Source organism: Falco cherrug, chromosome 3 (genome assembly GCF_023634085.1).
Source record: "Falco cherrug isolate bFalChe1 chromosome 3, bFalChe1.pri, whole genome shotgun sequence".
Classification (NCBI taxonomy): domain Eukaryota; kingdom Metazoa; phylum Chordata; class Aves; order Falconiformes; family Falconidae; genus Falco; species Falco cherrug.
In genome coordinates this window covers 93,596,380-93,611,906 of record NC_073699.1, presented here as the reverse complement: position 1 = coordinate 93,611,906, position 15,527 = coordinate 93,596,380, and the positions used below count along the sequence as shown (strand labels likewise).

The following is a 15,527-nucleotide window of genomic DNA, read 5'->3' as shown; positions in this document are numbered from 1 at the left end:
TAGATTAGAGAAAACATGCAAGGACGCAAAAACTGCTACCTCTGCAAGGCAATTCCTGAAATATCTCGGTCCTGCAACTCAGACCTGGATTGCTAAATACAGGATGACCAGCCTGTAAAAACCAGGTAGCATCTATGCCACACAGGTAATTACCGTGCTGTAACATTGCTTGTTGTTAGCTACAAAGCATGAGGATATCCCATCCTTGAATGGATCTTGTCAGTGATGTGCATCTTTCTCATTGCAGAGCTAGATGATTTTCACTATGATTGCAGTATGCATGGTCAAGTTCTTCCACTGACAGCCCACACTGGAAACTAACGAAAAAGGTAAAATGCAATACTGTCCTGTATCTGACTTCCCTACACACATGGCACAGCCCACTGATTCTCTAGTGAAACTGCCTAAAATAGTTTATTTAAATCTGGGGCTTAGTTTTTCAACCACTGCTCAGAAGTCTTCATGAATGGCACTTAGAAAACCTTAACTCAAAGGACTTCCTCTAGGCTCTGAAATATTGCCAACTCTTTTGAGTATGTACGTCAATGATCTGCCTGAAACTTGAGCTTGTAAATAGTCTGACTTGATGACATCTGTTTGGGCATTATTCTTAGGACTTTTCTGACCTTGAAAATAACTTGAAACCTGATTCAGCAGTAGTATTACCATAACTGGCATTTGCAGTTGAATGCTTTGCTATTGTAATTTCTCCTGTAATTCAAGTTTAGTTTCTCAATGGAATACAGTCCGTATCTGCTCTATCTCATATTTTCTTTTGATAGAACTCTGACTTACCCTGTCCATCTAGTAACGCTGCCTGTCAAATGGCACCTGCCACAACCTATTGACAAACTTGTTGGACCTACCTGCCTTCAAACATCTGATATCCCTTTGCTACTCAGGAAGGAGTGTGGTCTTCCAATTTGGATCTCCTCATCTCATGCTACATTAGCCAACATGCACATCTATGGAATTAAATCCAATATTTTGCGTTATCCATGCTGACTAACAATGTCCTACCACATTTCTATTCTGAAGACACTGGAGCCAAAAGGGTTATGAATATCAAAACCTTGCCTGACTTTCGTTAAGCTTGCCTAATATTCTGACACCTTGTATGGTCAGCCCTGTTACACTGGGGCATTTTGACAGTAAAAAACCACAGATCCAGTTGGCAGCAAACTGCTGAAAATCCTACCATTTGACAGCCATGTTTTATACTGTGATCTTCCTAAAATACCTCCGGATTGCTTGAAGCTAGAATGCTGCAACCAGATTCTGTTACAGTGTAAGAAGAATCTGAACTGCAGGTGCAGGCTATGATTCAAACACACAACATGAATTTCCTAACTAGATGAGGTCTGTCTAAGTGCACCAGATTCTGTCTCTGAAAATGCTGAGGTTTTGCATGACCAGATTTGTGGATACTAGTATCACTAGTAATATTATTGACATGACTGCTCTATCACTGTGTTAAACAAGAAGTCAGGGCAAAGAGATGCTGTCAAAGAGACCAAGCATAAATATTAGTATTCAGAAATTGTTATGGTTTAAAGATAAAAATTACTGTCCAGTTGGTCAACATCTCAGTCTCATTTCTCAGTAGCATTCAAATCATGCCCCCTGACCTCTGACAAACTGGCAGGGTATTCTGTTGGATGGTCACATTGTCTCACTCCACAATTTTAGTAGAGTTTCAGGTCCACAGGTATTGAGTGTATCTACCTACCTCTTCAAGGAGCCACAGGAGTCTTTTCTATAGAGGGATGTTGCTGTAAAATAAAGCTGGCATTTCAATTCGCAGTGTTCTAACTACTTCATACCGTGTCCCCCTCAATGCTCATTTAAAAACACACAGGCATCAATTGCAGGGGTGGAAAGTGGAAGAAAGAGGCCTCTGTACTGATATTTAATAGTATGGTGAGCTAAAACAAGAAACACACAAAGCTTTTGTATGAAACATTTGTTCTCATGTTGCTGCAATACAATTTGCAGTACATGTGGAAAAATAACTACAAGTTGTAATTTACCCTCAAAGGACTACAATGGAGCTACAGATGTGCTGAAAATTACACACATCTTTAACCTCTTCTGGACTGAGGCCAGCAGTGCCATGCGGAAATAAGACAATGAATAAAGGCTTATATTTATATTGCTAGACTTGTCCGACCACATCAGGTATTTGTATCAATGCACATGTGCATTTGCAATACTGTAGAGGGAGTGTTCACTATCAAATCAGAAGCTAAATGTCTTCATATTTCTGCTGTTCATTACCTCCAAATATGTCACTTGTATTTAGGAAGAATTTCTCTGGAGTCAGTGTTCAGCTGATAACTTCTTCCACATGACTCATGATAATGTCCGTTGCTATTTGCATAGCACTGGAAATTATCAAGACGAACAGAGAGTAGGAATGACCCTTTCACTCATCAGAATGTAGCTTGTTCTGTTATTTTTTTCTGCTGGTAATTGGTACTCATTGGTAATCGTTGAAGCAGATAACTATTCCAAAGGAAGCAGAACTCTGAGGAATAGAGGTTTCGAATATTTCGAAGTAAGGGGATTTGATTAGTTCTTCACATTATTAAAAAAGACACTATCCAACATAAAGTGCAAACAAATCCCAGCACCACTTACCAGAACAACAATCAGTAAGTGCTGATCAACTTCATTAACTAGTTTCTTTCAGAGGGGGTTTCAAGAGTTGTTTTAATGTAAGATGTGTAATTTGGTCTGAAAAAAATAATTGGGTTTCATAGAGGGACATTTTTCTCTTCACATCTGCCAGAACATTTGTGCATAAACTTGGCTTTTACTATGCAAATCTTTCATATCTGAGATTTTCTAGGGATTGGCAACTGTAAATATAAATTTTGAATACCTTGGACTAGATGCTTAAACTCTTATTATGTTTGAATAGCTCCTTGTTCCTTGAGTGACTCCACTGGAGTGAGATACAGTATAGTTTATCAGAATCTGATAGTGAGTGGTTTGCTTGGTTATTAACATCAATATCTTCCAGTTCTGCCACCAGATGCTAAACAGTTACAGAAGATTTGTTTAAAGCCAATTACAACAAAATCAAAGCAGAATCCACTGATATGGTTTGTTTACAAAGGCTGAAGTCTTATATCGTTATTCATGTGACAGCTGGCTTGTATTCAAGTCACAAGCCTTTCTACACGTAATCTATCTCACAAGCCCCGAAACAGACCTGAGAACATACTAACAGTGCTCACTTTTTGTTAGTTATCTGAAAATTCATTTAAGAAAATGCTATAGGTGGCTTATTATGCAACATTAATGGCTAAGCTGGGAGTCATGTGTGCGATTTCTTTAAGTCCACAATGAATGATTTGTGACAGGGCAGATCTATATGTGAGGATATGGAGGAGGGGTAAAACAAGTATTCTTGACTGTAATTGACTATTAAAATGATTGAAAGTCAGCAGGCTTCTAGCCTGTAGGCAGAGATAGTTTTATTTCATTCTTTCCCTTTCCTAAAGACAGCAAGAAACAGAAAATGTGGTAGCAGTGAAGAGACTGCTGCTCTTTGGCAAGCTTAGGAATGCATTATACGTGGAATGACTTCAGTGAGCTTGGGATGTCAGTTCACATGCAATAGCAGATTAATTGAGGATGGCTGAAGTACTTACAGCTTCTGGCTGCCTGCTTGCTCTTTGCTGGAGGCTGCTGCTTCAATTGCAAGGAGAGCTGCAAAGGGTGTGTAACATCTCCTGCACGCTCATATTTGTAATGGTTTACAGGTGAAGGTTAGGGTAAATTGAAATCAGAGCTGCTTTGCTGCAACGGAGAAGACTGTTACCCTCAGAGTTCCTTTTGCTGCCTATCCTCTCCACCGCTTTCTGCTGTATCTACCTCAACAGGACTCTCTGAAGAAAGGCTGGTACAAAGTGAGGTGGCAACAGCTTCTGCTCCTCAACTTTGTCACCACTGATGAATCAACATGAGTAGTGGACAAGCATCCCTATTAATAATTCACCACTGCTTGCATTAGTGAACAGCCTGGATCAGTCTAGATTTAGCTAACTTCTGAGAGACCTGAGAGCTTTGTGAAATGTCCGTGTCCCAAGGAGGCAGAAGAAAACAACAGCCTTGGGTCAGTGAAGGAACTCCTATCTAATGTTCATTGTCTCATATCCTGGAGCAAAAGTGGCTTACATGTAACTGGTAGAGCAGATGTGAACCATGATATCATTTTACACAGCCCACCACCATTTTTAACATCTGTATGTACACACACACACATTTGCATTATTCTTGTGTAACACTGAAGTCTCTGTTAGCGGGAAGCTTGTTAAATGTGTTTGAAAGGATCTATTCAACTCTCAGCAAGTAAAAATTTCCTTTCCCCTGTCATAGAAGATGCTTTTTTTTTTTCCTTTTCCGTTTAAATATTTATTTTGCATTTTGGAATGGATAAAAACAGCTAGAAGAAGGAAAATACTGACCCAGAAACAAAGAGTATGAGAAACTGGCAATAGGAACAAGGTTAAGGACAGTAAGGCAGTACTGCAAAATCTTCATGAGGAACTTTCAAGTGAAAGGGTTTGTACTTCAAGATCATAGTGAATCAAAAATACTGACCACACAATACAAAGAACAAAGGCCACACACTTCCAAATTGTCTGACTCAGATGAACACGCCTGTTGGGTCAAAAGGCCACTTAGTTCAATAGCTGTGACAGTAGACAGCAGCAGATATTTCAGAAAGAATAAAAAAAAAAAACAGAGCAAAGAAATGATCTTGCTGCTGATATTTTCCCTCAGCTACTCTAAACTTGTAATGTGATATTGCAAGGTTCTTCTACCAGTGTCTTTTCTCACTGTTTACCTCTTTTCCCAGCTCATTGCAGAACCTGAGTTGTCCCAATAGAGATGCCCAAGAAACTCCACTGGAAATGTCAGCCCATTCCAAACATCTGCTTTGATTTCCTGGTAGTCAGCTCCTAATATACAAAAAAGCCTTCCCTTTTATCCAGCAGCAGCTTCCATAGGAGTCTTTTGTGAGTCTCTGTTGAATGACTTTTGAAAATGCAATATACTTTGCTGATAACCAGAGAATCTTAAAACATGACCTTCAGAGGTGTTTTAAAACACTCCTTCAGAGTGTTTAAACAGATTTATGAGATGTGACACCCTGCTACAAAAGCCCTAGTATTTATCTATGTATCCTCTAGCATAAATTCCACAAATTTGCATGGTATGGAGGTCAGACGTACAGGTCCTTGAATCACAATGGGAGTCTTTCCCTCTCAGTGAAGGTAGGTTTATGCAAAAGAACTATTGAGAAGCCAGCAACTATAATGTCTAAATAACTTTAAATCATCTTAAGTACTTTGGGACAAGTCAGGCAATAGTATCAACAATGAGAACACTTTGGCACCGACAGGCAGATTGAGAATGTGTCATATCAGAAATTATTGTGAGTTTGATGAAGACACATTTTTTCAGTGGAAAGCTTTTTTTGCAGAGGAAATTTTTTCAGCAACACAAACTACAGACCTGCCAGGAATCCCTGCAGTACTGCAGCTGAGGGGCGGTATCTCTTTTTTCCCCACCCATCCCTACCTGGCCATTGCCCACCTTTGGCCCTTCCAGGACTTCTCCCTCACCAGGAAGGAAGGACCTTTTCAAAGAACAAAGAGGACAAAGGCCAAGTGAAGAGCTCACCCTTTCTTTGTTTTGGGAAATCGGACACCCAAGGCCAGAGTTTATTCTCACCATGGACTATTTTAAAGCTCCAAAATCATCACTGACAAAAAGCCTTCCTAACAGGCAGGCTATTTTTTTTTTTTTTTCAGCATGAGTCAGTCATTCCTGGTTATACAATCATCTGCTCTGCAACCCTGTGGAATTTCTTTCCTTTTGTATCCCCAAAATACATGTAGATATTGATGCTCTGCCTTTAATTCCTTTTTATGATGCATTTGAAAATGTATTATCTACACAGAGATGACATTTCAAGTCATACTGTGGTTTGATTTTGTTCTGCAAGCACTTTAAGAGTGTAAGAAATCAGAAATAAAGGCAGATGACAGGTCTTCATATTGGTAAGATTCAGGGGGAGCTTTAGGGGAGTTAAATATTACTGCAGATTTCCTTTCAGATTATTATTTTTATCTCTCCAGTAGCCCAAAGATGCCTAGGGGCTTGAGAAACCACTGCATGAGGCTCATCTTAAGCTTTACAGAGGTAGTCTTCCCCTAAGGAGCTCAGTCTAGGATTTCGACAATATTAATTATCATGATTACATAGGTAAACAGTGCCATGAGAGGGCAAAGTCTGGCAAAAAATAACTGCTTAATTTAATAGTCACTGTGACAGCAGTGACAAGTACACATTCTAATCCTCAGTTCAGAAGCCTGGATGGATGTTTTAGAACAGCCCTGCAGGTGCATACACATGCAGACGCTCATGTGCACAAACACGTTTCCAACTTTCCTCATAATACAATCCTTTTAATTCCCCAATGCTAATAGCTGCCTTTTAACCTTTCCTCTTTCCTCCTGCTTTTCAATCATGTGCTATGGTGATGTTCATAGTATAAAGTTTGCTAGCTTGATCCAGTAAGGTGTGAAAATGTAAATCCAAAAACTCTAGCACTTTCCACTATCACCATGCAAAGCAGGAGTTTAATATTTCTTTTCCATGATTTTAGAAAATTTATGTATAGCTTTGACTTTCACTCCTAGTGTACTTTGCTGGAAAATGGTACATAGGGTTTTTTTCCTATTATCACTATCTTTTCTTTTCTTTTGGTGCCAGTGATTCCACAGCCCCACTCCCCGTCACGCTTTTTCTTTCTCTCACACCCTGAGGTCCCTTTCATCCACATTTGGTGGCTTATTTGTCTCTGTATCTATTCAGTTCTGCAAACAACTTCTTTCTTTTGCTAGCTCTATCCTAATATTCTCTCCTTTCCTCTCTCTTCCCAGCCCCCCACCCCCACCCCAAGGCTGGTTAAAGGCTTTTCATTTTTTTTAAGCACAAGTGTTCTGGGGAGCAGCCAGCCATTCTTAGATAGGCTGTACACATTCAATCCAACAGCACATTATTTCATTAAGATGACTGCTACTGATGATGGGACATCTGGATGGTGCTCTCTCCTTGTCCTTGCTTGCTGAGGTTCACAGCTTAAATTATGTGATGTGAGGGAGAGGTAGAGGGGACTGGGAAGAGAAAATGAGTGTCCCCTGCAAATATTAGGGAGGTTAGCAATTTAAAGAGAGCTACAAACAATTCATTCTGAGATAGAAGTATTTTGATTTACAGATTAATGTAATTTTACTATTTTTGTGACTGCCAGAGTGTGTGACCTTAACCATAAACAAAGAGAATGGAAATTAGGTTTAAAATGGAAAGCTATGTAGATGGTTCCTGTTATGTCACTCCCTCTGGCAGAAAAAGCAGGAAGACTGTGCTCAGATTTCTCAAGATATTAAACATGTGGTAGTTGTCTCAAATGCTGTTAATACAGCTATGAATATGCCTTCTGAAGAGTAACTATGCTGTATTTTCTTGGTTTTCTGCGAGTTGAAAATACAACTTCTCAGTTTTGCATTTTCCCACCCAAAATGTATTTAGTTTGAAGACATTTTCCAGGCTCATCTTTGAAAATAATTTATTCAGAGGAGTTTGAGTACCACCCCTGCTAAATGTATGGGAGAACTGGACACAGTTACTTATGTCAAGCTGCTTGTAAGATCAAATATTTGCTGGATCAGGTCCTGTATTTGCTAAGTTTAATATGATTAAATTAATAAAGAACACTAGAACTTATCATAAAAACTGCAAACCTTTCACTTTACTACAAAAGAACACTTCAATCTGCAACTGTACTGTGCAAAGCAGGTGCCATTTAAACCTCTGAACATTGTGGTCTAAAATAAGATCGTTAAAAGGTCCCACTGATCTCAATGATAAGAACTCATAATGCAACCACAGTTCTAATTTCCCTCAGTAATTCTTTTCCAGTTTGCTTTTCAACTTTGGAGATGCTTGCATCTTCTAAACTATCATTTCTAAAACCAATTTCCCACATCTGTTCTCTGTGGCTACAACTCTGCCTTTGAAAAACTGGTATCAGACCTTCAGTCTTTGTTTAATCAAGCAGGAGGTTAGGGCTGTTTTGAAATGGAGTTGATTCAGCAAGAGTAGCAAACAAAATGCAGAAAAAAGCAAGAAAGGGTTTAAATACATGTACTTCTTTGGCTCACAAATAGCTGTGAGCACTCCCATAGGGTGCCATACATCTGTTCCAGCTCTATTTTCTCATATCCCAGGATTATCTGTTCTGTCTCAGAGTTGTGACTCTTGGATCTGTAACGCAACACTTGACATCAGTTTGGCTCGTGGGATATTATCTTTCCGATTATAAACTAATTCATCTTTTGAAAAAGTAGTGTCCTACTTTCAAATGAAATTGTTGTAGAAAAAATCACACTTCCAAACATCAAACACGTATCCTTTTGTCTGCTTTCACAAAGAATTAAATCTCTGTTATCCTGAAGTAATTTTAGACAGTCATCGTATCACACTAAATTGTCCGCTTCAAGAGCTCTATTAAGGACAGGCAAACTTATTTGAATAACACAAGAACTGGCCTAACCCTTAACATTAACCTCAGAATACCACCAGACTGAAGTTCAAACAAGTTCAGCCAGCCCTTGCATGCTCCCCTCACCCACAAATATTTTCACCTACCTCAATACATCTTCATTTCAGATAGAACTGGGGAGAAATGTAAGAAATCATTGCTATTTTCTTTCGACTGAATTCAACAGCACAGTAATTCCCATAAGGCAGACCAGTTACCATATTTTTCATCCCAATTGCTGAAAGAGGTGAAGATACAACTTCTATGAAATGTCAAAAACTATAGATAAATTTCAAAAAAAAACAAACAGCAAAATTCAAACTTCACTAGGTTCACCATCACTGTGTGGTAGATGAGAAGAAATTACCTTTTAAAATAATTTCAGAACAAGAACAAAAGGGAAAACAATTCAGCCAGCAGACCAAAAATGAAAGATTTATGACTTTTCCTAGCCATATTAGAAACTATTATGTGAAAGACCTTATGCAAATACTTAGTAGAAATTTAAGTATAATATTATTCTCTGGCAGAACTCCTTTTTGCCTTTCTGTGTGTAGCAGTCAACTACAGATTATTTTACGTGCTCATCTATGAGCAGAAATGGAAAATAAAGGGAGTTTCCCTGCATGATTCTTTTTATAACTGGAAATACATTTGCTTTTCTTCAGATTTTATAAGCATTAAATCGTATTTTAGCATTGAAGACAGTGGGAGTCTTGCCTGCATTCTCTGTCAGGACTGGGCCTACTGAAATTTCTGACTGGAAAATAAAAAGGCCAATACAAAAAGCTTCAAAACAGAGAACTCATATTCAACCATAAAACCACAAAACTGACTTTGCATTTTGTCTATGAATATGAGAAAAGCATCAGATGAAATCTTAGCAGGTTGCTTGATGGGAGGATTCCTGATAACTGCAAGCATTTGCCATTAAACTAGGGGTCAAATCCCTTTTGGCAATCCTGGGTATGATGGCTACTGAAACTCACAGGGAGTTTGTTAAGAGTAAAGACACTGTAATGCTTATTATCCCTAATTTGACTGTGTAAATCTGTTTTTCACCCAGCACCTCAAGCCTTAACCCAATGGAGTTAGTAGGAGTTCTGTACACTTTAAGCACTTTGAATAGGTTTTGCATCTATTGTATAAGCAGTAGAGAAAGAAAACATGGAGATTCACACAAGCTCTGTGTTTCAGCTGCATACTGGAGAATGACCGTTTAAATTAATTTAGTTGCACTGATTGTTCTCTCGGTTTTGTTTCTTCTCTTCCAGATGATTGTTTCTAGTGAGCAAGACAGACCTGACAGTAGGTAGGTCTCCTACTCTTAAGTGCTGGACCAGCTTTTTCTGAATCCTTCACTTTTGTCATCATTTTTGATGCTTGAGGTGAGTCAGTGTTGCTCAGACCCATGGGTGCCTCCCAGAACTCACATTCATGAACAAAGTCCAAGATTTAAACAAGAAAGGAACTATTACCCCGAAAGCTACCAATGCTGTTTACACAGAAGGCTGTTCTTGAGCTTGTGTTCTGAGGCTGCTTGTTTGCAAGGTGGTTGATGCTTCATTTGCAAAGCTCCTGTATCTGCAAAGAACCTTGAAGGCCTTAACCCTTGGCAGTGCGGCTGAATCTCTGAAATCAGGCTCTTTGCTGCACTTCATATTCACTCATACATGCAAAAGGGCTAGTATTGCCTTCAGTCTTCAAGAGGCGCATACCTGACTGTGGTGAAATGGAGCCTGAGGGGCTGACATAACTAATGAGCGTATCTGGAGATGTGGACAGACTGTAATGTGGCAGGTTCCAGCGTGGTGGTTGAGAACATAAGAATTTCTTATTTGCTAAACTTCTCCCATTGCTACTACAGCTCACCTGCCAGTGCGACTGTTTTGGAAGCTCTGGGTTTGATTTTCCTCTGCATCTCAGTGTAGTACGCAAGCCGGCATGCTGCAGCTCTTAAGAGCGCTTTACAGCACAATGGCATATTTTCAAGATGACAGCATTGTGAGCTGCTCCGGAGGAGCTATTTGGCTTTTAGAATGACTGCTCTAGAAAGAATTCTCTGGCTTAACAGAACCAAGCAAAGGGCAAGAGAAACACAGATGCTGCAAACTGGTTAAGGAAATGACAGGCTCCTGTGCTGTAGCACTTAAGCACAGTCTCTAGCCGACACCATTTATGAGCTGTTACATACGGCTGCAATCACACACAGGCTCAGCGAGGCTTTCCATAGGGCTCACATTTGTTTTCACATTCATTTTGTAAATGAGTTTGTAATGTGGTGCAAATGGTAGCAAATGGACATTAAATGAGGCTTGTATGTAGACTGATCCTTTGTAAATATAGAGGCTATTATAAAAGCAAATAATAAGAAGGCAAGCTAAACAACAGCAGGTTCTGCGACAGAAACCAGTGGAAAAGGAGTTGGTTTACATCTACAGCATTTTGAAATGCGGGTTTCCTGTTTAAACTGTCTTCACTCCAGCCTCAACTTCTCTCTCCATACTAAACTTATAACATATTTTATATTGCCATGGATACTTTGGACAGAAGACAGTGTGCACTAGCAATCAAATTTTCCGCAGGAAACTATTCCAAGAACCTGTCCCACACTGCAGTGCTCATACAGAGTTTTTGCTCAGCAATATACAATCTTTTTGTGAAGGGTATGACTAGCTGGGACTTCAGCTGCCTGTCTGCAAGTTTGGAACAGGCCCAAGGCGTTACCACTCTCCAGGATAATTACGGCTAACTGCATCTTGCTATCACTTGCCATTGCTAGTGATTTACGCCCTCCTAAGCAGGGTCTGATAGACTGCAGGAGGAAAGTCTCTTTAAGGGTGATTTTTAAAAAAATTGTTGGGAGACTAAAATACAAGCAAACCACAATGGTGGCCAAACAGAAGTGAGTGCACAGGAATTACATAGAGTTGAAGGTATTAGAGGCTTAAAAGGGGAATAGTAAGCAGTAATACTTATGATGTAAGCATCTTGCGTAGGAAAAAACATATTTAAAAAAAAAATAATCAAAGAAAATGGCTAGGTTGGGCAAACTGCACAATGAACTTTTACTTGCCTCAGATGTCAGGAGTGCGATCTGTTACTTCTCGGTATCCATTCCTCTTCTTCTTTGCTTCTCCCCTAGTAATTCAACCCAACGTCTTTTGCCCCATCCAGTAGTGGACTTCCCTCATGGCAACATTCAGTTTTGGGCTGCAAGCTTTTTTGAATCCTTCGTAATACTTCTCCCCATAAACAATATCATAGTACTGTCAAGCTTTTCAAATAAGAGGTCAGTGGAGTCCCAGAGGTGGTGGGAAGGGGTCTTCTCCTCTCCTCTCAGTAACCCTCATGCCCTCCAAGCTCATTGGGGGTTGAACAAGCATCTTCTCAAGCTACAGGAACATGCAGCAACTTTCCCCTCTCTTTTCCTCCAGCTGGGGCACAGAACAGTCCTTTCCCTGGAACAGCCTTTTCCCTCTGCCTTTCCCCCTTCTGGGTATCCAGTGGCTACACACATGAAAGCTCTGCTCTGTGATGATGATTTCCTATGAGAATCGGCAGAGTCACAATTCAGGAGAGCAGAGGGGAAGAGCAGCCTGGCCCAGTCGGTCTACTTCACTGCTGGAGCAGATAGGTCATGCGAAGCAATATCTCAGTGCTCAGGAGAACAACGGGTGGTGGATGGTCATAACAAATCCAGGGCTGTGCAAGGCTGTTAACAACAGGGCACAAAATTAGAATCACAGATACTACAGTACTGAAGTGGTAGTATATATTTAATGATTGTTTGTTCTTGTCATCAGTTTGAACACTTCCAACTTAATAAAACTGAACACTCCAAATTCATCTTCCTGGATGTCTATAACCCATGTTTGTGCCTCACCACAATTATATCTACTGCCTTTGAGGGCAACATCTGATCCTGTACAGAGAGTACAATAGCAACGATGCATACCTTGGTATGCGTTGTCTTACATGATTCCTCTTGTTAAACTAAATCAATCTGTGGTAAGACCCATTCACTTTTCTGAAGTTACAGAGTTCTTGCATAAAGCAGAAAACTTAAACTTATTTCCCAAGCCAATTTTTTTAATGTATCTTCCATATATTCTCTTCTATTTGATCAAACGATTTTTGGGGTGTGCAGGGATAAGTTGTTTTTATGCAATGTGATACAGTTGAGACATTCCTTTTGCTGTACACAATTCATCTATCTAAAACAGTCTTAACAAATAAGATTACAAATACTTGGTACTGTGTACTCACTTGAGGTATACTCATTTGTCAATCTGCCAAAGTCTTAGCACAAATTTTCATTTTATTATTTATTAAAGATACAGATTTATATAACAAGTAGTTGCCATACACTTCCCTTTACATGCTACATTTCTCCCTGCTTCCTATCTGGGGGAAGCATTATCTCCTCCTGGCTTGATCACATTAAATGCCTATTAATATAGGAGCAAAAAACTCTTTTTAAAGCCTTTGTAAAACTCAGCCTTTAAACCCCCATGGCCTGCTTCCTAACTTGTCTTAGATTTTTATAGGCATATTTACTCCTTTCTTTAAAATTTAGCTCTCCAAAACAGGTCTTTATTAAATGTTGTTCATCTTGGATCCTGGACTTCTAAAGAGAGGAAGCTTTATGGAGAACAATGCCTTTTGACTCTTCTTTTGGTCTTGACAGCACATATTTCATTTTATATATGGCTTCTACCATTGTCTCCTAAATATTTCTGAGAATCGCTCCCTACTTCTTATACTTTCAATTGGTCACATAAAGGAACTCTCTTCAGTCTCTGTAAATATTAAAAGGTTGAAACCAAACTGCTTCCCAGATCACATCTATCATTCAGACCATCTGATCACCACTATAGATTTAGTGGTAAGTTGATATAGCAAGACACTGAAGGATATGTATTATCGTCCAAGACATTATAGGATATGTGTCACGTAGTATGAAATAGTAAACGGAGTTTCTAAAATCATGATTCGTCACCCTCTAAAGATTACTCAGATCCAGTGCTTTTAACAAATTTGTAACCTTTCTAAATATCTCGCTCTGGACAGTACTCATCTGTCCTGATCCCTCATCAGCTGAACCTAGGACTTCATTAAAACTGTCTCCAGGAAGATAACTTCCTCTTCCCTGAATACTACAAGAAATCTAAAAAGCTATAGAAAGAAAATGAAAAAGGGAAGCATTTAAGATAGGAATTTTTGATAATTTTCCCTGTAGATATATTTTGATCAGAAGCATCTGCCTCCTTCACCTAGCGACTTGATTTTTAAGACAAACAGTATATTGAGCCAGTAAAATTGCTACGCCTCTCTCCCACTCAGGAAAGAGTGATGGCTCAGTTTCCATGCTTTAAAATACTTTTTTCTTGTAATGGCACAATGGCAAGTACACCACTGTAGTCTTTGTAAAGTCCTCTTTTAACCAGGGATCTAAAAATTTATAAAAGAAATTTTCATTGGTTCTATCATTCTACCACTATGCTTTATTATTTTCAAAACATATCTCTTCTTCTCAAGTGTTACAAATATTCACCAATCACTGAATGCACAACAATAAGGACTTCATTTTAATATTTCATTCTTTAAAAGAGTCACTGAAGATCTGGCTTTCTTCTAGGTCTTGTCAATGTATTATTTCTTCTTTTTCTTATCCCAAAGCATTTCCTAGTATATATTAAAGCCCTACAATTGCTGAAAGAAGTCACAATTAGCCAGAATTTACTTCCTCATCAGCATTCCCTGACTGTTTAATCCCTTTGCCTTGTCACCTTCCAAGAAACTCAAATACTCCTTACTGCAGAAAAAGTACAAAAACTCAATATCCCTAGTCCTCTTCTAGAAAGGGGTGGTTAGCTCTTCCTCAGTGGAACAGTGGAAAGTGCTTGACTGGGAACCTGGGTGAAGTTGTGGCCCTGGGATGTATTTGTTAGACTGCTGTCACGGCTCACCTCCTCTGCTATGATTGCACCTTCTCCTTCCCATTGCTTTCCTTTCAGCCTCAGAAAACCCCTTTTCCCACATCCATTTCCAGGAGTTCAGTTACACCTCAATTATTTCCTGTGATGTTCCACCCTCCACTTCTAATTTTCTCAATCGTATTGTTCAGTCTTAATCAAGATCTCTTGAATACTCACACAATTTTTTAAGTTATGGTCTTCTTATCCCTGTACTTTAATTTCATCTTTATTTCGGCTGTAAGTTTGCTCTGCAGTATCATGGTGCTGCCTCTTCATGTCTACATCAGATTCAGATTGTATTTCTAGACTCTTCCATCTCTTCATTTTTTATTTTTTTTTTTTTATGATGTGCCCTTGATATATAATAATGTATTTGAAAGGAAAACTTCGTATTTTGTGTTTGCTGTTCTAAAGCAGGCCATAATATTTCTCACTTCTTCCTTCTCCCTTAAAGCAGCCAGCGATGGACCCTGAAACATTTCTGGTTTATGTCCTTCCTGCAAAAAAGGCTACAGCCTTCTTCAGAGTCTTATTCTTCTGTTTAGAAGAATGCAATCTTCATATTATGAATTTGTTGGCAGGACTACAGAGAGCTTTCTGGGCTCAGTCTAAGGTGATTGCTAGATTTGTTTCCAGTTGCACAAAGACGTGAAGATCTTGCCTGAAGTATTTAAAAAGAACTCTTTCCTTTACACCTCCTGTGAACTTCCTCTCCTCGCTCTTACATTACTTCTATGATTTTTCTCTACAGACTCCTTCTGGTTTTATTCTTGATCAAATCTTGATTTATTTTGCAGCTTTGTTCCTCGCTGCAAGATTTTCCACCCCTCTTACTTTTTTAGGCCAATGACCCTGCCCACTAAATCCTTCCATCAGATTTAACCACACAAATCCTCACCTCTATGGAGGATTTTTAGAGATCT

The 15,527-nt window shown here is 39.2% G+C and overlaps 1 long non-coding RNA gene across 1 annotated transcript in view; it reads right to left on the bottom strand.

Moving 5' to 3' along the window:
- The window catches only part of LOC129735731 (uncharacterized), a 132,027-nt gene extending 119,696 nt beyond the window's left edge, over positions 1-12,331 (bottom strand). Inside the window, exon 1 of the long non-coding RNA XR_008731571.1 lies at positions 11,696-12,331. This is a non-coding gene — a long non-coding RNA (uncharacterized LOC129735731). The remainder of the gene's footprint in view (positions 1-11,695) is intronic.
- Positions 12,332-15,527: the final 3,196 nt, after the last annotated feature.